We start from the raw sequence: 23,368 nt of genomic DNA, 5'->3' as shown, positions 1-23,368 counted from the left end.
ACAAATGGAATTGCCTAGCCATAGTAAGGCCCTATTAAATTTAATGCCATTGACTACAAAAAAAGCAATTACTAGAAAATGGGAAATCAAAATCAAAACCAGTCAACTTAAGTACTGAACGTTATAAAGGATATAAAAGGTGAAGGTGGGATCTTTAGAAAAGGGTTGGTGCACACTACATAGAAATAAATTTAATTTGTAGAAATAATACATGCTCAGGAGGCGTGAAATTTTAGGGAGGGTAGGACTTGAGCAGTTTATGTAATGTTGGAGTGAATGATAACTTAAGAAAAGGTGTATGATGCATAAAAATGAAATATGCCTGCAATAGTTTGTTTTCTGTTAATATGTGTACACATCGTTGCTCAAAACATGAGAATATAATAAAGGTATTAAAAAAGAAAAATGCACCGTGCAAGCCATTTAGGGAGGATTTGTGTTTACTGTCTTTTCTCTCTTTCCCCTTTTCATAGGAGACAAATAGCGGACCAGATTTTTTGAATCCTTTGGTTCAATGGAAACAAAATTTCAGCCAACTGTGTGCACCAAGGGAATGAAGGCCCTTTTTTCTCTTCTATTGCTCAGGAATGAAAACTGGTAAATGAATAGCCTGATTAAAGAAAAGCTCTGTTACCACCTTAGGTTGAAGGGAAACTCCAGCTTTCTAAAATACTAATTAGGGTTTGCTGCCCATTAAAACCCAAAGAAATCCTTCTAGTGGAGAAAATGTCCACCAAAAACAGTGTTCCAAAAAAGAAAATGGAGAGCAGCTGAATCATCTGGTTTAAAGGGGTAGGTTAATTTTTCTAATAAAAAGTTAAAATTCAATCTCATTTAATAGTGGTCTAAGATGGGGATCTATTTTTCAAAAATTGCTTAAGAGATTATCTAGGGTACAAAAGTAAATTGAAGGAAAGGCAGGCTGAAATGGCAAAAGCAAACACTTTTACAGAAGTATAAGCTAAGCCATTTTTCTAAGTTTTGACTGGAATTCCAGGACTTGTAGCTCACTTTTGCTTGATTCGGGTCAAAGTTCCTGGATTGGCACCAGAGAACCCCTCCCCCCTCATTTAGCTAGCTAGGATTTTATGTTTGGTTTCCTAGCCTCCCTCAGTTTGAAGCAAATCCTCACACAGTATGTGTCTTCCTGGAATCAATGTGAAATCATCCAAGCTGTCAGCCAGCCAGGGCATGAGAATACTATGTACAAATGTTTGGCTTCTAAAATTATTCAAAGCTTATCAAAACAAAATTACCCCTAGGGGACTGAGGGTTAAAATACAACCACTGGAAGGTAAAATGGACGAAACATTATTGAAAGAATGGGGTACAGCACAACAAAATGCCTCTACGACATTTATAAATATATTATCCTCATATTATGAATGATTGAGGCCGACTTTGTGGAGGTTAAACTAATGTGTGAATAATGGAAACTTGTAAATTCGGAAAACAAACTGATAAATAAAACAACAAAATTGAGGCAAGCCAGGTAACACATGGCAGGTAAACACAAATAAATTCCAATTTTAATGGTTAAGCGCTTTTCGTTGGACAGAGTGCTCAAACTTCATCAGACCAACACATACTTCACTCAGGTGGCTTAAATACTAAGTCAAATTAATCAAATGATTAAGTAAATTGGACAATTAAAGTCCCACAAGCATAATAACAAGTTTGTAACTTTTAAAAACAACTTTAAAAACATACTATACAATAAGAATTGCCCTCAACTGCAACATATATTTATTTTAAAACAATTCTTAAATATAACCTACTAAAAAATGTTAAAAACTGGAAGTGTCAAGGTTAAATCAACTAGTGGAACTATCGTAATAAGCTTTTAAGCTTTAAAATACTTGTAATAGAGCAACATTCATTTAGACCAGGAGCATTATAAGCATTTAATCTTATTTGCCACAATAGTTCAAGTTCTTCTAGCTTCAGGGGAGTTGGACCACCCCTAAAGTCTTCATTCATCTGATCTATAATCATAAACTTGTACTTGTGGTCTGGATGGGAAATATGCTTAGCCAAAGCATTTTCAGATTTGCATTTCCGAATTGCATAAATGTGTTCATACACACGGTCACGGAGACGTCTCTCCGTCTTACCTATGGTAAAATGAAGAGCAAGCCTGATATTGGGCTAAATGAACAATCATTCTAGAGTTACAATTAACTCTACATTTAAGAATGTACTGGCGATTGTTGATTGTAAATCTATTTGATTCGGTGACATATTGACAATAGTTACAAGATTGACACATATTATACATGCCTACTATTCTAGGAATAATACGCTGGCATTGTTCAAGTAGTACTTTAAGATTTTTTGCTTTTTTAGATGTTACTGTGGGTTTATCACCCTCCTTGTTGGAAATACTAGTGTCACCCTTAAATATAGCCCAATTTTTACACAATGTTAAAACAGGCATTACTAGTTACATAGTAAGTTGTTATAAAAGATGGTACTTTAGACAAAGGGTCACAGTTTGGGTTCTGGTCTTCGATGGTAGAAAAATCGGAGATGTTGTCGTGAACATATTGTACATTTTCACTATCTAAAATAGGTCTATAATAACATTTCGACCATTTCTTCTTTACTTCTTCAACATGATCATTGACCATACTTTCAGGGTAGCCACGATGCAAAAACATATTCTTTACCAACAAACATTCATCATAAAAATCTTTTTCGAGTGTTAATTCTGGCTGCCCTAACCAACTGGCCCTTAACTGTCCGCTTTTGATAAGGGTGGCAACTTGAAAAATGTAAAAAATCATTAGAATATGTTCTTTTCCTATATATCTTGGCAGTATATTTCTGAAGTGTATAGTCCTTAGACAACAAGATGTCCAAATAAGCTATAGACTCACTAGAAAATGTTGATGTAAACTTCAGAAACTGAGTAGTGTCATTAAAATAATCTACTATCCTATCGCTAACATGTTTGTCACCATTGAAAATAACAATGTTGTCCAAGGATAGAGTATAAAAAAATTAATCTGTCTTTATATTCAAAATTTGACAGCACAAACAAATGTTCCCAATGTGCCATTACCAAATTGGCTATACTAGCTCCACAAGGAGAACCCATTGCTACACCAACTTTCTGTAAGAAAAAATCATTGCCAAAAACAAAGTAGTAATTATTAAGTACTAACTCCATTAGTTCATCTACCAAATCTAACTCCCTCCTAGAACAACCATGCAAACTTAACTCCTCCCTGACCCAATTCATAGCTATGTCATGAGGAATACAAGTATATAAGTCTCTGACATCTATTGTAAGGAAGTTATAATCCTTATCGAAAACCTACTTATTGATTTTATCTAGAAAAGACCACGAGTCTTTACAAATTTGTTTTTCATAAACTAAGTATTTTTGTAGGATTAAGTCAATAACCTTGGCGCAAGAGTATGTTGGAGAACCTCTACTATCAAAAAGGGGGCACATAGGAGGGTTGCTGGCATCTTTATGAATTTTGGGGATACCAAGCAAACATGGAAATTTAGGATACATTGTAGACATAATTAAACATGTGTTGGTCTAATCTCCCTTCTACATACATTTCTTCTAAGGTGTTCTTAATATGTAGATAGGCAGTGTTAACTTCAGATCTTGAACTACATGAGTAGGATGGGCTATTCAACAAGCATCTCATCCAATTAACATAATCGGACTGTTCGAAAACCACCATCCCTCCACCTTTATTGGGTTTTCAAACCCGAAGGTCATGGATTCTGAAAAATTCAATACATTCCTTTTCAATACGTGTGTTTACATTTTCAGATAGGTGGCTTGGCTGGTGTAGAAATTTTTGCCGAATGTCCAACTCACACAAGTTCAAAAATTTGCAAAATGGGGTGCAGTGGTGGGTTGAAAACACTCGGTATTCTAAATTGATTACTATTAAAACTTTCTCCCCCCATCAGAAGGTTAAAATTGAGTTTCCTTGTGAACAATTTAACATCAATAATAGACCTAACAACATCCAACTTCTGTGGGGGAACATAAGTGTACCCTTTAGACAATAATTCAACCATTGAGGGTATGATATTGACACCAGAAAAATTGTAAACTTTGAAATCACCGTCTAAATTAGTCACTATATTGGGGCCATTACTGGCTTGGTAATCAAGTGAGTCATTTTGAACTAAACAAGGAGAAAGATCATCACTACTGCCTATTTCGTCTATTTCACAGAAAACAGTATTTATGTCCAGGACACGAGATATTGGAAACTTGTTCTAAGGTGTTCAAAGAATTATGTCCATTTAGACCCTTTGGTTCTTGGACTTCTGTTTTGCTCTCTGTTGATATTGGCCTGTCTTCTACTTAAGAACTTTTGTTTTTGGCAATGATTTTTTCTTACAGAAAGTTGGTGTAGCAATGGGTTCTCCTTGTGGAGCTAGTATAGCCAATTTGGTAATGGCACGTTGGGAACATTTGTTTGTGCTGTCAAATTTTTAATATAAAGACATTAATTTTTTATACTAGATACTTGGACATTTTTATTCTTTTCAATGGTGACAAACATGTTAGCGATAGGATAGTAGATTATTTTAATGACACTACTCAGTTTCTGAAGTTTACATCAACATTTTCTAGTGAGTCTATAGCTTATTTGGACATCTTGTTGTCTAAGGACTATACACTTCAGAAATATACTGTCAAGCTATATAGGAAAAGAACATTCTAATGCTTTTTTACATTTTTCAAGTTGCCACCCTTATCAAAAGCGGGCAGTTAAGGGCCAGTTGGGCAGCCAGAATTAACACTCTCGAAAAAGATTTTTATGATGAATGTTTGCTGTTAAAGAATATGTTTTTGCATCGTGGCTACCCTGAAAGTATGGTCAATGATCTTGTTGAAGTAAAGAAGAAGCTGTCTAAATGTTATTATAGACCTATTTTAGATAGTGAAAATGTACGATATGTTCACGACAACATCTCCAATTTTTCTACTATTGAAGACCAGAACCCAACTGTGACCCTTTGTCTAAAGTACCATCTTTTATAACAACTTACTATGTAAATAGTAATGCCTGTTTTAGCATTGTGTAAAAATTGGACTATATTTAAGGGTGACACTAGTATTTCCAACAAGGTGGGTGATAAACCCACAGTAACATATAAAAAAGCAAAAAATCTTAAAGTACTACTTGAACAATGCCAGCATATTATTCCTAGAATAGTAGGCATGTATAAGTGTCAATCTTGTAACTATTGTCAATATGTCACCGAATCAAATAGATTTACAATCAACAATCGCCAGTACATTCTTAAATGTAGAGTTAATTGTAACTCTACAATGACTGCTTATTTTAGCCCAATGCCAGGCTTGCCCTTCATTTTACACAGGTAAGACGGAGAGACGTCTCCGTGACCATGTACATGAACACATTCATGCAATTTGGAAATGCAAATCTGAAAATGCTTTGGCTAAGCATATTATTTCCCATCCAGACCACAAGTTCAAGTTTATGATTATAGATCAGATGAATGAAGACTTTAGGGGTGGTCCAACTCCCCTGAAGCTAGAAGAACTTGAACTATTGTGGCAAATAAGATTAAATGCTTATAATGCTCCTGGTCTAAATGAATGTTGATCTATTAACAAGTATTTTAAAGCTTAAAAGCTTATTGCGATAGTTCCACTTGTTGATTTAACCTTGACACTTCCAGTTTTAACATTTTTAGTAGGTTTTATTTAAGAATTGTTTTAAAATAAATATATGTTGCAGTTGAGGGTAATTCCTATTGTATAGTATGTTTTTAAAGTTGTTTTTAAAAGTTACAAACTTGTTATGCTTGTGGGGCTTTAATTGTCCAATTTACTTAATCATTTGATTAATTTGAATTAGTAATTAAGCCACCTGAGTGAAGTATGTGTTGGTCTGATGAAGTTTGAGCACTCTGTCAAACGAAAAGCGCTTAACCATTAAACTTGGAGTTTGTGTCTACCTGCCATGTGTTACCTGGCTTGCCTTAATTTTGTTGTTTTATTAATGTGTGAATAACTTTAGTGTTATGAAGGGGAGCCTCAGTGTTACTTGCCTAAATAAGTTAACTAAGGATTTATTGTTGTTTGAGAAACAAATAAAGGACAAAAAATTACAGAAATTCAAGAGAGACATGAGGGACTAACAGAGGAGGAAACCATTTGATGATTACAAAATGAGTGTTAAGTTTTCAGACCCGGATAGGTTGGCTACAGCACCAAAAAGGAAAAGACCCAGATCCATTCTTAAAGTCTTACACCAGTTATAGCAGTACATCAGGGGAGGACTCATCAGATGCACAAGGTCCTAATATGCAGGAGTCCTGTATTCCTAAAAAAACAACTCAGCTTAGATCACCCTTTAAACGTGGCCGGCATAGGGGTGGGAGAAAGCACAGAAATAAACAATGTGGAAAGCTTACTTCAAACATTGATAACACGGTAGATGATAACATTCACAACTTATCTTCTGTGGAACTAACAGATGGGAAAAGCAACTGTTAAAGGGTTAAACTATGTTCCTGTTTTTTTTTTTTTTTGATGAGGATGTTATGGTAAATGATGTTTTGGCATTCTTATAGAGACTTAACCTTAGATTATTTTTTGGCCATAGGGAACTCTCAAGGATCTACTGATTTTAGGTTTCGGAAGTCTGAATTTGCACCCCCGATGAATAAACATATCTATTTTTCAGCAAGCAGCACTCAAAATATCTACATTTTAAACTGTGCCAATCTAGAATGCTAAGTCATAACCTGTCAGTTTGTGAACAAGAGGCCTTGACAAATTTGAAAAACAATACAAATATAGTTATATTACCAGCAGATAAAGGTGGGGCAGGGGTGATTATGGATTCAGATTATTATCTGGCTGAGGCAAATAGATAGTTGTCTAATGCCAAGCATTATATGCATATGCCACTGGACCCCACTTCTAGTTTTAAGAGGGAAACTGATGCTTTTCTCAAACAGGCTGTTGAAGAGGGAATTATCAAGGATTCAGTAATGCAACAGCTGATGCTGGAGGAACCCAAAAAACAGCTTCTATATTTGTTGCCTAAAATACATAAAAAGTCTAGATAAACCACCAGTTAGGCCTATAGTTTCAAGTTTAGGATCTTTAACAGAACTGTTGTGTCTTCTTGACACAGTACTTAAAATTACCTTAGAAACTAATAAGAGCAAGGATACAAGATACCACTCAATTCTTAAAATATCAGATACACAGTTGGAACCAACTTGGTTATGTATGTTGGATGTAAAAGCTCTGTATAACCAATATACCCCATTGGGCAGGTTTGCATGCTCTTCAACATTGGTTAGAGAAGGCAGACATATATCTGGCGGGTTTCAATACATTGTCAGTGTGTACAGCTGAACATGTTCCATCTAAAAATGTTTATTTCCAAGGGAAGTGTTACTGGCAAACATGGGGTAGAGCAATGAGTGTGTCCTTTGCACGCATATATGCTTATTCATGGGATACCTTTAGGAATAATTAATTTATGATGACACCCATAACATTTTTCTGGATGATATAGATATTTGGAGGAGATTTTTGGATGACTGTTGGTTGGTATGGCGAGTGAACAAACAATATCTCTTAGAAATTGTACAATATCTGAATGATAACAAGTGGGGGACCGAATTTACTCAATTGTGAAACCAAACAAATTAATTTATTGGATGTCACAATCATCAGGAATCCTAATACCCTGAGAACACAGATTTTTAGGAAATACCCTCAATACAACTTATTGTTTTTGTGTCTAACCTTCACCCATACCACATCATAAAAAACATACCCAACTCTCAATGCTTGCGCATCAAATGAATTTGTTCAACACAGGATGACAATTTTTTCAGCAAGATGTGACCCGTAGATTTCAGGTCAGCGGTTATAAACAGAATGATATTGTGTCTGCCAGTGAATGGGCCTTGAAACAAAACAGATCACAGTTAAGAGTATAAAAACAAAACACTCAAGGATAACTTGGATACAATCAGGTTTGTCACGACCTTTGGACGCAACATCAACATAGTTACGGATGTGGTTGCCCAAAATTGGAATATACTTACTGGCTAATGAAGACCTGTCCCAGATCCTAAACCTCAGGTGCCAATTTTCTTTTTGTAGGGAGCGAACGCTGGGATATTTTTCACATTATAAGCATGGTAAAAAAACAGGGGTCCTTCCGGCTATCAACTGACTATTACTGGGGATAAGCTGCTGGGTTCATTCCCACGTGGCCACTGTTCATTTTGTAAGGTCATGTATAAATCTAAAGACTTTTCTAGTAAGAACACCAGTCAGGTTTAGGATATAAAATTATTTGCAAACTGTGGTTCTGACTGGGTTATATATTTGGTCACTTGCTCCTGTTCAGCGTTTTATATAGGTCAGACCTCCCGTCCCTTACATATTTGCATGTCTGAACACTACAGTGATGTATGTAACAAATGATTAACTAATGCTTTATATAGGCATTATATTTCTCATAATTCTGCCAAATTTTATTTTGTGATTATTGATAAAATACAGGGGTATAGAAGCAACAAACTTGGTTGGCATTCTATTCTAAACAAAAAAGAGAAAAGTTGGATAATTTAAGTTATGTGGTTCATAGGTTCATAGTAGGCTATCTGCCCGAGGGCATTTACAAGCCTAGCCCATAGTTTTGTGGCTTACGCCACCCCTTTAGTATGGGGAACTATACCCATTATTTTGCTGTGCCTCTGTCGAGCAGTGACACTGAGGTAATCCCTGGGGTATATCTGCGATCTCCCATCCATTGGTCAAGATTTCTCTTGAACAAGGCCAGCGAGGTGCTCTGCCTCACATATACCGGGATTTTGTTCCACAGCATAGGGAGTCTTTGGGTGATGAATCTATCCCTCCAGCACGTCCTATTAATAGCCGTGTCGAGGTTTAAGTCTCCCGCCCTTGTGGCTCTGACGGATCTAGATTTTTTGAGGTGAAGCATATTCATCAAATCTGGGTTTGACATGGCCTTGTATGTCAGGCAAAGGTCACCTCTGAGCAAGCGGTAAGCGACTGAATAGAGCTGAAGTTCTTTCAGTCGGGCAGCATAGGACAGATTTTTGAGACCCTTTATCCTTTTGGTGAGGAACTTTTGTGGCCTCTCCAGCTGCTGCAAGTGTCGGGTCAGATACATTCCGAATGGGGCATTGTACTCGATCATTGGTCTGATGAGTGATGAATATAGGGAGACTATGACCTCCCTTGATCTAGATGTGAATCCCTTCATGATAAGGTGGGCAATGTAGAAGGTCTTCCTAACTACTTTAGCTACATGGGTGTCGAATGACAGGCTACTGTCAACCTGGGTCCCCAGGTCCCTGATAACTTCTTCTGTGCTCAGTGGATTGCCACCTATATGTTAGCTAGGGGTAACCTTGTTTTTCCCGAAGGGTATGACTATGCATTTTTTGGCATTTAACTTTAGGCCATGGCTCTGGCACCAGTTATCCGTTTCTGTGAGACCCTTCTGAAGGATATCTGTGTCAGATGTGTTTTCGACTATGGCACCCAGTTTGCAGTCATCTGCAAACTTTGTCAGCCATAACCCTCCTGTGTTTGCTTGTACTTCGGAAAAGTAGATGCCAAACAAGAGTGGGCCCAGGACTGAGCCCTGCGGGACACCACTTGTGACAGGCTTTGAGTCAGACATGGCGCCAGCAACTCTGACCCTATGGGTTCTGTCACTCAGCCAGTTTGCAACCCATCTTGTGATGTATGGGTTAACATTTAAGCTGATGAGTTTTTCAATGATACCCGAGTGGGGTATTGTATCGAAGGCCTTCGCCAGATCGAGGTAGGCTGTATGGACTGCCTTTCCTTCATCAATGGCTTTGGTGACTGTTTCGAAAAAGTCGACCAAGTTTAAAAGGCATGATCTGCCTTTGACAAAGCCAAACTGGGTTGGATCCAAAGTCTGCAAATTCCCTATGTCTTTATTTATGAGGTCCATTATGATCCTCTCCATGGCTTTGCAGATAAGGCTTGTCAAGCTAATGGGCCGGTAATTTCCAGGGTCGGTGGAGGCACTGCCTTTGTGAAGTGGGGCCACAGTTGCAGTGCGCCACTCCCTGGGTACGTATCCAGAGGTGAGACTATGATTAAACAGCTGTCCTAGCTGTGGGTTTAATTCCTCGAGTTCGTGGAGCACACAGCCAGGGACACCATCAGGTCCCATGGATGCTGTGTTTTTTGCTTTGGAGAGAGCAGTTCTCACTTGGGCGTTAGAGATGTTTGGGGGGCTGCAATCATTTGGTATAGATATCTCGCCTTTTGGGGGGGGGGAGAAGTTTGCACTGAACCTGTCAGCCAGTATGTTGGCAATGTCTGTAGGATCAGTAATCTTCACATCATTTTGAACTAGTTCTGAGCATATCTGGGAGTTTCCTCCCAGGTTTCTAACATAGCTAAAGAAGGCCTTATGATTGTCTTTTGAGTCTTTAGCTATTTTTCTCTCAAAATTTGCTTTGGATGATTTTATGAGAGCTCTTAGTTTTTTACTTCTAGTGATCAAAGGTGTCTTGCCTTTTAAGGATTTTGCTCTATCTTGTAGTAGCTTCCTCCTTTTGTTGTAGAGTTTGTTTATGGCTGGGGTCCACCAGACTGGACGCTTGCCTTTGGTACAAAGAGTCTTTGTTTTGCTTGGGATTGCCTTATCCATGCAGTCCTGCAGGTGCTGGTAGAAGGCATTTGTAAGTGATTCAGCGGCTTGAGTACTGTTTTCCGCCGCTCGGGGCCTTAAAGGAGACCACACTAGTCTTTAGAAGTGTGAAGTCGGCTTTCGAGAAGTTCTTTACTGTGGTCTTTTTTATTTCAGGTGGGGGTGGGATGAGGACCTCCAGCGAGATTAGTTTGTGATCTGATCTCACCAGTGAGGGGTATACTTCCGGTGTTGAACATTGTGCTCCCATGTTCGTGATGATGAGGTCAAGTATGTTTTCTCCTCTTGTGGGGATGGTGACTAGTTGTTCCATGGCATTTGAGTTTATGAATTCCAAGAAATTTTGGGCTAGGGTGTTTGGGCTTGACTAGTGTTCCCAGTCTATATTAGGGTAATTGAAGTCACCTAGTATGATGGTGGTTGGTGATACATTTATCCCCTCCAGTGTTTTCAGGAAGGCCATGTGAGGTTCCTGAGTTTATGTGGGTGGCCTGTAACATGCTACAATTTGCAGAGCAGTCTTGCCTATGGTTAATTGCACCTGGATGGTCTCCGATGCATCATGCGTTGCCACCAGTCTTGAGGTGTGGGTGTCCTTGATGAATATGGATACCCCCTCCTTTCTTGGTATTGTCCGGATTTTGGGGCCGGAACGCATGATATGAGGTAAAACCTGATAGTGCTGGGGTGCTCTCAGGAGCCTTGAACCAGGTTTCTGTCACAGCACAGACATCGATGTTCTCCATACTGAGAAGGGCCTCGAGTGCGTGCATTTTGAGATTTAGACTTCTGGCATTGAGCAGCATTACCCTTAGTTTTTTCCTTTTTGTGTTCTAGGGTGGTAGGTTTAGAATTTGAGCCTTGCCTAAAAAGGCACTATGGGGTGGCAAGAGCCTTTGCCAATATCGGAATCCCAGGGTGACAGGTGCAAGCCGTCCCTTGGCAGCGTGGCTTGTCCAGCATGTCATCCCAGGCAGACAGACATTGGATCCCCTTTGAATGACACCAGAGTTTAAGCCAATTGTTAAAGCTGATCATCTTATCTCTGTATTGTGGCATCATTCTTGGTGAAGGTAGGATACTGCTCAAGGTCAGGGTCATACCTGCCTGGGCTACATAATCAGAGAGCTCCTCAATGTCTCTTTTCATGTAGTCCAAGGAGGTACGTCTCAGGTCGTTTACACCAGCGTGGACAATGACTGAGTCGTATTTGTACCTGCTGTTGAGAGACCTGAGTGCTTGCGTTATGTGACGGATTCTAGCGCCCGACAGGCAGCTTACTGTAACTCTCTCCTTACTCAGTCTGGTGAGCGGGACGTCAGTGTGTCTGACTATGGAGTCACCAATGACTAGTGTGTCTGGCATTGTGTTTGGCCTTAAGGGCTGTGACTGTTTGACACTCTGACTGTGAGGTCTATGTGTTGCAGGTGTTGTGTTCTGAGGTGGTGGTTGTTTGGGTGTCTGCTTTGGTGGCCTCTGCTGTTTTGGTAGATTTTTGATCAGAGCCTCCTAGTATGTCTTTGTGTGTTTATGTGTATGATTTGAGGTTGTGATGGTACTATGTGAGACTGGGTCTACAGTGTGTGTGGTAACCTTCTCCTCCTGACTGGTCTTGCCAGTCCTATGTTGAGAGAGCTCAGCCTCCAGTTTGGCCGTATAGTTGCATCTCTCGCATGTATTTGTGTTTTGTGGGAGGAGGAGAGGGTTGTCTGTGTACATGAGGCAATTGTAACATTGCCTCAATATTCCCAGGTTCACCAGCTGAGCAGGAGAGGACACTAGCAACTGATCCCTCGACATGCTAGGTCTTTTTTTCCTCCTGGTCTGAACAACCAGTTATAAATGTGTGTAGTAAATTTATTAATTTGATTAACAAGGGAAATGATGCAACAGGAAAATGGATCTAATTTATTACTTCAGATATAAATACATGTGGCTGGTTACTATTCATATACTATTTTTTCACTGAAGAAGGCAAGAATGCCAAAACTGGTATGATTATGTTGGTGAATATGTTGGTGAATATGTTGATGGAGGCACTATAATTGATTAAATTACATGTGTGCTTGGATGCTCTATGGTGCGGGATGCTTTTTTTGAACTAACGTTTGTTTTTTTGGCCGGTTGCACCAGCCGTACTTGCGAGCAAGTTTCAGGAAGCATTGGTTCTCACACTGAAGCAGCATTTTCCCTTTTCCTCAGACTATTTTAGCAGACAGGAACGGTTTCCTTGGCCAAAATGGTGCAATTAGAATTCCTTTTGGGTTTTCCTGATCCGTTTTCAGTAATACCATGAGAAAAGTACAGTTTTGTACCTACCATAAATGTAGATAGAGTGTCTTCACTGCTGCACTGCTGCAGTCATTACACTTGGGTTATCCTGCCATCAGGCGGGCCCCGCAGTCAGCCTGAGTTCCAAAGTCTTGGTCCGGCATCAGTTGCTGTCACCTCTTCCCTGACGTCAGTGCGCCAGGGGTATACAAGAAGCAGCCGATGCCATTTTCTTCAGTTTTTCCTTGCCCCAGATGTCAGGTGCCCCCAAAAATGGTAGGCAATATATACTAATAAAACATACAAAAAAGGTAAAAATAAAACCTTCATTAACCAGCAAATACACCACATAGGTAGTATAGGTTAGTCCCAGATCAGAAAGAGGGGCTGGTGGGTGGGTAACCTGGACTGCAGCAGTGAAGACACTAACATCTACATTTATGGTAGGTACAAAATTGTACTATGTTCATATTTCACTGCTGCAGTCATTACACTTGGGTGGAATCCCAAAGCTGAGTTTGGGTGACTGGCTCTATACCAGGATTTGGTGTGGCTATGAGGCCCTGCAGCACTGCAGTAGAAAAGCCAGCTCAGGATCTAGAATAAAAAGAGGCAAATTGTAATGCTTGGTAAAGGTGTGCACTGAACTCCAAGTTGCAGCTTCTAAGATATCTTTGGTAGGTACTCCTCTAAGGAAGGCAGTAGAAGTGGCAGTTGCCCTGGTGGAATGTGGTCTAATATTACTAGGTACAGGTTTCCCATTTTGTGTGTAGCAGAGCCGGATACAGTGTCCTATCCACTTTGAAATGGTCTGCTTTGAAATAGCCTTTCCCTGTGATCTTGCAGCATGTGATGCAAACAATTGTTCAGATTTTCTGAAAGGTTTTGATTTGTCCAAGTAGAAGCGCAGTTGCCTGTGTATGTCCAAGGAATGTAGAAGTCTCTCCCCTTTATTTTGGGGATTTGGATAAAACGTTGGCAAGTGAATAGATTGGTTAAGAGCCACAGTGGAAAAGTACAGTTTTGTACCTACCATAAATGTAGATGTTCGAGTGCTCATACAGCTGCAGTCATTACAGATGGGGTTATCCTGCCGTCAGGCAGGTCCTCGGTCGGCCGAATTCCAAAGTCTAGGTCCGGCGTCGGTTGTCTTCGCTTCCTCCCTGACGTCAGTGCGGCAGGGGTATAAGAGAGGCAGCCAACGCCATTTTCTTCAGTTTTTCTTGCCCCAGATGTCAGGTGCCCCCAGAAGGAAGGCAAAACTTAATATTATGCAAACATGCAATGTAGATAAATCAAAAACAGTAGTTGCAAGCAAATACACCATAAAAGAATACCCCAAACAGGTTTAATGATAAAGGTATTTGTCATAAGGCCTGTCCTAAGAGGGGATGGTGGGAGGGTAACCTGGACTGCAGCTGTATGAGCACTCGAACATCTACATTTATGGTAGGTACAAAACTATACTATGTTCATCATGCATACAGCTGCAGTCATTACAGATGGGTAGAATCCCACAGCTAAGTAAGGGTGGTAGGCAGTAAGTGGAACTAGGAGGGGCGAGGATGCCCTGCAGGACTGCTGTGGCAAAGCCTGCTCTAGATTTTGAGTATAGTGGAAGGTGGTAGCGCTTGGAGAAAGTGTGCACTGAACTCCAAGTAGCTGCTTCCAAAATGCCCTTACTAGGGACCCCCCTGAGGAAAGCTGCAGAGGTAGCTGTAGCCCTGGTGGAGTGGGATCTGATGTATACAGGCACAGATTTTCCATGAAATGAATAACAAAAGCGTATGCAGTGGGCTATCCGTTTTGAAATTGTCTGTTTGGAAATAGCCTTTCCTTGAGCACCTGTAGCATAGGACACAAAGAGCTGCTCAGATTTCCTGAATGGCTTTGCTCTGTCCAAGTAATAACGAAGTTGTCTGCAAATGTCCAAGGAATGTAGTAGTCTCTACCCTTGGTTCTGTGGATTTGGATAAAAGGTAGGTAAATGAATAGTCTGATTCAAAGCTACACTGGATACTACCTCTGGCATGAAGGTAGGGTTGGTTCGTAAGGAAACTGTCCTGATGGAAAATGATGAATGGTTGCACAGCCATGAGGGCCTGTAGTTCCGAAACCCTGCGTGCTGAGGTAATAGCCAGAAGGAAGGCTGTTTTCCATGACAAGTATTGTAGCTCTGTTGAAGAAGCCGGCTCAAAGGGAGGCAGGGTCAGCTTTTCCAATACGAAGTTGAGGTCCCAAGTTGGGACTGGTGGTTTCCGTGGGGGTTTTATATTTTTTGCCCCTCTGAGGAACTGCCTTAATAGAGGATGTGAGAATAAAGGAGGATCTGTATTGTATTGTGCAGAAATGGCTGAAGCGTGGATCTTGATGGAGGAGAAGGAAAGGCCACTAACATCTCAGCTAGGTACTGTAAAATTTGAGGTATATTTATTACCCAAGGATTCTGGCCCTTTTCTTGATTCCAGGAACAAAATAGTTTCCATTTGGCGGAGTAGGCTTTTCTAGTAGAGGGTCTTCTGGCCTCCAAGATGACATCCTGCACCTCCTTGGAGAGGAGAGTCTGTTGGGAAATTAAGGTATTCTCCATGCAGCTAGATTTAGGGTTTTGAGCTGGTTGTGAAGGGTTTTGTAGTTGTGCTGGGACAACAGAAGAGGGACTTAGAGGTACGAGCCATGGTAGGGAGTGTGTCAGGCTCTTTAGGAGAGGATACCAGTGTTGTCGTGGCCAGTCTGGAGCAATGAGAATCATTTGTGGCCTCTCTGCTCTGGCTTTTAATAGAACTTTGGTCAGTAGAGGAAGAGGCAGGAAGGCATAGACTATCAATGTTGTCCAATTGAGAGTGCGTCCACTTTCCAGGCCTGTGGATGATAGGTCCTTGAACAAAATTTTTCCTACTGGTAATTTCTGTGGGTAGCAAATAGATCTATGTCTGGCTGTCCCCATGCCTGAGTGATCTTTGAGAAAACTTGAGGATGCAACTTCCATTCGTGTGGGTCTGTCATATTTCTGCTCAAGTTGTCCGCCAGTGTGTTTTCCTTCCCTGCAGGAATTGTGCCTGTAGTTGAATTTGCAATTCCAGTGCTGTGTTCCATAGGGTCATGGCTTGCCTGCACAGGGGGTATGAACGAGTTCCCCCCTGTTTGTTTATGTACCACATGACTGTGGTGTTGTCTGTCCTTATCAATAGCTGGCCTGGATGCAGTAGGTCTTTGAAGGTCATAAGAGCATTTTGCACGGCTAACATCTCCTTTTGGTTGATGTGTAGGTGCTTCTCTTTTTGGGACCATTTTCCCTGAATGCACTGATCTGCCATGTGTGCTCCCCAGGCGTAGTCTGAGGTGTCCGTTGTGAGGATTTGAGTTGCTTGAGGTACACAGAAAGGGAGACCTGTGTTTCTTTGGCATGCTTGAGCCCACCACAAAAATTCCTTTTGAAGGCATGGAATGAGTGGTATAATTGCTTCCAAGTTGTGGCTGTGTTGAGACCATAAGTTTTTTAGGTACCATTGTAGTTTCCTCATATGCAGCTTTGCACATGGTATTAGTAGGATGCAAGATGCCATGAATCCCAGAGCCCACAGGACTTTCCTTGCAGTTAGTCTGGTGAAAGTTGCCATTTTGTTGAAGTATTGAGACAGTTGCCCTTGTTTGTCTGGCGTGAGGTAGGCCATCTGGGTGGTTGTAATTAAGCTGGCACCCAGGAAAATTATCTGTTGAGAAGGTATTAGTTTTGATTTATTTTTGTTCACTGTGTATCCCAGGTAGTTTAACAGTTTTATTACAAACGCCAGATGCTGCAACAGAATGTCCTTGCTGTCCGCTTGTATCAGGCAGTTGTCCAGATATGGGTAGATTTGCATCCCTTGTAGTCTGCAGAAGGCGATTACTGATGCCAGGCATTTCGTAAACACTCTGGGTGCAGTAGATAAGCCAAAGGGCAATGCAGAGAATTGGTAATGGGTTGAACCTGCAAGAAATCTGAGGTATCTTCTGCAATCTTGTCTGATAGGGACATGCAGGTATGCCTCCTTGAGGTCCAATGTTACCAGCCAAGGACTCCTTGCCCAGCATGGGAAAAAGCTGCTGTAATGTGAGCATCTTGAATTTTGGCACCTGTAGATATGTGTTTAGGATGGATAGGTCTAAGATGGGTCTCCAATCTTTGTCTTTCCTTGGTACCAGGAATAGTCTGGAATAAAAACCTTGACCTTGTTCTTTTGCAAGTACCTCTTGAATCGCTTTCATATCCATGAGAGCGGAAATTTGTCTTTGTGCCTCTGCCCTTTGATTTTGTGGCAGGTTTGGCAAGCCTCTCATTTTTGGAAGGGTGTGAAAGTGGAACCTGTAGCCTCTGTCTATAATGTCCAGAATCCATTTGTCTTTTGTAACAATGTGCCAGTTTTTTGAAAATAATGCCAGTTTTCCGCCCAAAGGTGCTGCCATTAAAGCTTTGTTTGGCAGGCATAGGGGAAGTCATTGTGTCTGTTTTCTAAATGACTGTGATCTATCTTCCCCACCTCTTGGGGTTGGTGCTTGCCACTGTCTAGCTCTGTAAGATCCTTGAGGTTGTCCTCTACCCCTTGGGCGTCTGTATCTGTCCCTTTGAGGTCTGTCCGTGGCAGGAAAGGACCAATTTTTTGAAGGCCAGTTTCTGCTGAAGCATGGAGGTTGTACCTGCAAGAAATCTTTCACTGTTTGCATAGATTTCACTTTTTCCTCCATTTTCTTTAGTACCTCCTCAGCTTTAACACCAAACAATACATCCTTTTGAAGTGGTGCATCTAATAACTTTGCTTTGACATGATCTGGTAGGGTTTGCTCTTTGAGCCAAGCATGTCTACGTATAACAGACCCCGTGACAGCAGCTCCACATAAGGCCTCTAAAGCATCAAAACCACACTGCAAGGTATGTTTACCCACTTGCTCTGCTCCATGCAACAAATCCTGCAACTCTTTCAAATCTGGTTGTTCTGTTTGTCATTTTGCTTTTCAGCTGAGATAACAAAAACTGTTGGTACTTTAACATATGAAATTGACAGTTTAATGCCCTCATGGTTAAAGTGGCAGATGTATACACCTTTTTCCCCCACCTTTCTAATGCTCTGGAATCTCTCTCTGAAGGTAAAGGGTTTTTAGCAGTAGAGGCCTTTATTCCCTTGGGACCCTGTGAAATTGTTTCTGGGTCTGCAGTATGGCTTTTATAAAGGAACTGGTGAGAATCAGGAACCCGGTAATACCTGTCTGGTTTAACAGGGGCTGGAGGTAAAAAACCTGGATTAAGGCTGGCTTCTGCGTACACATCATCCAAAATATCTAAAACAGGAGGGATAGCCAGGGGCCTATGCTGGGGGAGCAGTAGAAATTCCCTGAGCCTTTTCTTGGAATCTGAGTAATCTTGGCCTTCCCAGTGGAAGTGTTCCCTCAATGTATGCAGGGTTTCCCCAAAAGAATAGTCCTCGGGGGGGGGGGGGGGGCGAGGGAATAGACTCCTCAGCATCAGTCTCTTCGAAAGGGGAATAGGCATAATCCTGGTCCTCAGAATGGTCTGAGGTAATAGAAGCCTGTTCTGAGGAAGGGTGGTCTTCCTCCAATCTGGGTCTTTTGTCAGAGGGAGGAGGGTTATCAAATCCTCAGCCATTTTAAGCATCTGCTTTTTAGGCATGGGGCCTTGAGAGGAAGTCTGAGGACCCTGTTTTTTAGTTTTCATGGCAGCTTTAGATTTAGTGAAGGATTTAATAGAGAAGGTGGAAGGCCTAAAGACGCCTTCAGAAATGGCAGGCCTGACTAAATTTTCAGTTTCCCCGTCAAGAGTGGCGTCGGTATCTGCAGTGGGAATGGAGACCGAGGAGCCTGCGACTTTGGGTACTGAAATCACCGGTAAAATAGTTTCATCGGTAGTCAGGGGCTGCGTAGGCGCCTCGCTGAGAACCGGAGAACCGGTAGTCGGCCTAAGCGTGGTCTCAGTACTCGGTGCAGACCTCTGATGTCGGTCCTTGTCTTTGCGTCTTTTGCTTAAAACTGGTGTTGGGTGTATCCGACAACATGATATAATTAAATTTTTTGCCAAAATAATGAAGGGCGAACTCCGCCCGGCGCTTAATAGTGCACTTGTTGAACCTAGCACAAAAACAGCAGGCCGAGACGTCGTGATCTGGCCCTAAGCAAGGGAAACAGAAAGAGTGGAAATCCTTATGCGGTATTTGCTTCCCACAAGAAATGCAATTATTAACTTTGTCTGACATCGGTCTGAGGCAAGAAAAGTATCCCCAACAGGGTACTTAGCTTTAAAGAAGACTTCGGCTGAAATACTTTCGTAAATCTCAGGAGCTGGCCGACCGGCACTTACGAACTGCTTCTGCTTCGGGCACCGCGCAGCAAGAAAGACTGAAGAAAATGGCATCGGCTGCCTCTTTTATACCCCTGCCGCACTGACGTAAGGGAGGAAGCGACGACAACCGACGCCGGACCTAGACTTTGGAATTCGGCCGACCGAGGACCCGCCTGACGGCAGAATAACCCCATCTGTAATGACTGCAGCTGTATGCATGATGAACATCCACCTTGGGCATAAAGGTAGGGTTTGTTCTTAAAGAAACCCTGTCTTGGTGGAAAATGATAAAAGGTTCCACTGCCATTAGTGCCTGCAGTTCTGAGACTCTTCGTGCTGAGGTTATTGCCAGAAGCAGAGCAGTTTTCCATGATATATATTTTAACTCGCTGAAATGGCTGGTTCAAAAGGAGACAAAGTGAGCTTTTCCAAAATGAAATTGAGGTCCCAAGTTGGTGTTGGTGCTCTCCGGGGCGGTCTTATGTTTTTAGCCCCTCTGCGGTACTGCTTTAGCAAAGGCTGAGAAAAAATTGGAGGGATCAGTGTTGTAATGAGCCGAGATGGCAGAAGCGTGAATCTTAATGGATGAGAAAGATAGTCCTTTGTCCAGCATCTCAGTCAAGTATTGTAGTATCCGAGGAATGTTAGGGACCAGAGGATCAAGGTTTTGAGCCTGGTTCCAGGCACAGAATCTCTTCCACTTTTCTGAATAAGATTTCCTGGTGCTAGGACTCCTGGCCTCCAAAAATCACATCCATAACAGCTTTAGAGAGAGAAGTTGTCTGTTTGGCTAATGAATCTGCCATGCAGCCAGGTTTAAAGTTTTGAGCTGACTATGCAGTATCCGATTGTTTTGCTGAGTCAGAAGGTGTGGAATTTAAGGCAAAATCCAAGGAGGGCCTTGAGCCAAGTTCTTTAAGATTGGGTACCAATGCTGGCGTGGCCAGTCTGGAGCAATCAGAATCATTTGTGGTTTGTCTTGTCTGGCTTTTAGGAGTACCTTTGAAAGGAGAGGTAGTGGAGGGAAGGCATAAACGGTTACTGAACGAAAGAGCATCCACTTTCCATGCTTGTGTGTGACAAGTCCTTGTGCAGAATTTTTGTAGTTGGCAATTCAGTGGGGAGGCAAAGAGATCTAAGTCTGGGCACCCCGATTTTTGCACTATCATGCTGAAAACTTGTGGGTTTAATTTCCACTCGTGAGGATCCATGATGTTTCTGCTTAGGTCGTCTGCCAGAGTATTTATCTTTCCTGGCAGGAATTGTGCTTGCAGATAAACTTGATAAGTTATAGCTGTGTTCCACAAGGTCATGGCTTGCCTGCATAGGGGGGTAAGAATGAGTGCCCCCTTGCTTATGTATCACATCACTGTGGTGTTGTCTGTCCTTAATAATTGTCCTGGATGCAGAAGGTCCTTGAAAGCTGTTTGTACAGCCAACATCTCTTTTTGATTGATGTGAAGAGGCATTTGTTCTGTGGTCCATTTGCACTGAATACATTTTCCTGCTATGTGTGCTCCCCAGGCGTAATCCGAGGCATCTGTTTTTACAGTCTGCCTGGCTGTGGGAAGAGTGAAAGGCTGACCCTTGTTGAGGTGATATGCCTGTGCCCACCATCGAAACTCCTGTTGTAGGCAAGGAATTACAGGTATTACTGTCTCCAAGCTGTGAGAATGTTGAGACCAAACACTTTTTAGGTACCATTGTAATTTCCTCATATGCAGTCTTGCATATGGAATTAATAGTATGCAGGATGCCATGAATCCCAAGGCCTGCAGAATTTTTCTTGCAGGGAGTTGGGACGTTGTTGCCATCAATTGAAAATACCGAGTCAGTTGTTCTTGTTTGTCTGGCGTGAGATAAGCCATCTGGGCCGTTGTATTTAAGCTGGCACCCAGGAATATTATCTCTTGTGAGGCACTAGTTTTGATTTCTTTTCGTTTACTGTGTACCCTAGGCAACAATCTTTTTACGAACGCCAGATGCTTTAGAAGAATGTCCTTGCTCTCTGCTTGAATCAGGCAGTCCAGATATGGATATATTTGGATTCCTTTTTGTCTGCAAAATGCAATTACTGGTGCCAGGCATTTGGTAAAGACCCTGGGCACAGTAGATAAGCCAAAGGACAGTGCAGAGAATTGGTAGTGCATTGAACCAGCTATGAATCTGAGGTATCTTCTGCAATTTTGTCTGATAGGGACATGTAGGTATGCCTCTTTCAGGTCCAAAGTAACAAGCCAAGCTTTCTTGCCCAACATGGGAAGGAGCTGTTGTAGTGTCAGCATTTTGAATTTCGGAAGATCCAGGTAAGTATTTAGACTGGAAAGGTCCAGAATGGGTCTCCAGGCTTTGTTCTTTCTGGGTACCAGGAAGAGTTGAGTAAAATCCTTGTCCTTTTTTCCCACTGTGGTACTTTTTGAATAGCTCTCATGTCCATGAGGGCTGTAATTTGTTTTTGTGCCTCTGCCCATTGATTTTGTGGCAGGTCTGGCATTCCTTTTAGCCTTGGAAAAGTGTGAAAGTGGAACCTGTAACCTTGAGACACAATATTCAACACCCATTTGTCTTGGGTGATTGCTTGCCAGTTTTGAGAAAAAAGTGCTAGTTTCCCCCCTAAGGGAGCTGCCAAAAGGTAAGAGTTTGGCAAGGGAAGGGGGAAGTCATTGGGACTGTTTCCTGTAAGGTTGTGACTTATCTTCACCTTGTTTTGGGTTTGAAGCACCCCACTGTCGTGGTCTGTAAGAACCTTGTGGCGGAGATCTGCCTCTTGGGCGTCTGTATCTGCCTCTTTGTGGCCTGACACTGGAAAGGACCAATTATTTGTAGGCCAATTTCTGATAAATCATGGTGGCTGCACCTGTAAGAAATCCTTCACTGTTTGCTTAGATTTTGCCTTATCTTTCATTTTCTTTAATACCTCTTCTGCCTTAATTCCCAATAAATTATCTTGCTGCAAAGGAGCATCTAATAATTTTGCCTTAACATGGTAAACTTTGTTCTTTTAACCAAGCATACCTTTGAATTACAGATCCTGTAACTGCTGCTCTACAAGAAGCTTCTAATGAATCAAAACCACATTGCAAAGTATGCTTTCCCACTTTTTCAGCTGCATGCAATAAATCCTGCATTTCCTTATAGTCAGGTTGTTCTGCATTTGTACGCATTTTCTGTTTTAATTGAGACAGTAAGTATTGTTGATACTTAAGCATGTGAAACTGGCAAGTTCGAACCCTCACTGCTGAAGTTGCAGAGGTGTAAACTTTCTTTCCCCATCTGTCTAATGCTCTGGAGTTCCTATCCGAGGGAACTGGATTCTTAGCCATGGAAGCCTTAATCCCTCCCTTTGGGACCTTGGGAAATAGTTTCTGGGTCTGCAACAGGGTTTTTATAAAGAAATTTGTGAGAGTCAGGGACTCTGTAGTATCTGTCTGGCTTGACTGGAGCTGGGGGTAAAGAATCAGGGTTTAAACTGGATTCAGAGAACACATCATCCACAATGTCCAACAACGGCGAAGAGCAAGGGGCCTGTGCTGATGCAGCAAAAGAAAGTCTGAGCCTTTTCTTGGATTCTGAGTAATCCTGGCACTCCCAATGGAAATGCTCCATCATGGTATGCAAAGTTTCCCCAAAAGAGTAATCCTCAGGAGGAGAGGCTGAGGGAATTGATTCTTCAGCATCAGAATCCTCATAGGGGGGTAAAGAATATCCCTGGTCTGAAGAGGAATCAGAATATATTGAAACCTGGTCAGAGGAATCAGTCTGTATCCTGCCTAGGCCTTTTATCAGGAGGGGGATGGGAACCCCTGATCAGAGTTATCAAGTCTTCGGCCATCTTAAGCATCTGTTTTTTAGGCATGGAGGCCTGTCCAGGTGAATGCTGTACTTGCTTCTTTGTTTTTAGTCTAGGCTTAAGTCTTGGCTGTTGTTGCAATGGTAAGTTGAGTAGGCCTGAAAACACCCTCAGAAGTCTTATGCCTGCTCAGCGGCTCCGGACCCATCTGAAGGGTTAATCTCCGTTGGCCCAACACCTTAAGGCTCCAGAGGCCTAGGCACCTCCACG

The sequence above is a fragment of the Protopterus annectens genome, chromosome 1.part0, assembly GCF_019279795.1.
Source record: "Protopterus annectens isolate FY-2018-M chromosome 1.part0, PAN1.0, whole genome shotgun sequence".
Lineage (NCBI taxonomy): Eukaryota > Metazoa > Chordata > Ceratodontiformes > Protopteridae > Protopterus > Protopterus annectens.
Note: the sequence above shows the minus strand (reverse complement) of the source record.